General features: G+C 76.6%; 1 protein-coding gene across 1 annotated transcript in view; it reads left to right on the top strand.

The window, feature by feature from the left end:
• USP19 (ubiquitin specific peptidase 19) overlaps positions 1-397 on the top strand; it is a 39,886-nt gene that overhangs the window by 8,246 nt on the left and 31,243 nt on the right.

Raw genomic sequence — 397 nt, 5'->3', positions numbered from 1 at the left:
CCCCGCGCCCTGCCCTGCCCTGCCAGCCCAGCCCAGGCCCCGGTCCCGCTGCAGAGCCACAGGGCTGCCCTAGCCCAGCCCCGGGCCTGGGGCCTGGGTCCAGGCTGTTCTGCCCCCCAGCTGCCCAGCCACGAGCTTTGCCCCTGCCCTGCCCTGCCCCAGCCGTGCTCAAGCCAGGCTCTCCCCACTGTGCAGGGGGGCTGGGGAGACCCAGTTGCCCCCGTGGCAGCTCCGTGGCGGCGGGCGCTGGGGCTGGCAGGCAGTCCTGGGCTCCCCCGGCTCCCCGTCAGCCAGGGCTTGCTCTCTCGGTCTCCCCCCTCAGCTGGTCCTGCTGCCACGGGTGATGGAGCTGCCCGGTTTCCACGGCAGGGAGGCGGGGGCGGGGGCGGGGCGGCGG

The sequence above is a fragment of the Alligator sinensis genome, unplaced genomic scaffold, assembly GCF_000455745.1.
Source record: "Alligator sinensis unplaced genomic scaffold, ASM45574v1 scaffold469_2, whole genome shotgun sequence".
Lineage (NCBI taxonomy): Eukaryota > Metazoa > Chordata > Crocodylia > Alligatoridae > Alligator > Alligator sinensis.
Note: the sequence above shows the minus strand (reverse complement) of the source record. Positions and strands in the feature narration are given on the sequence as shown.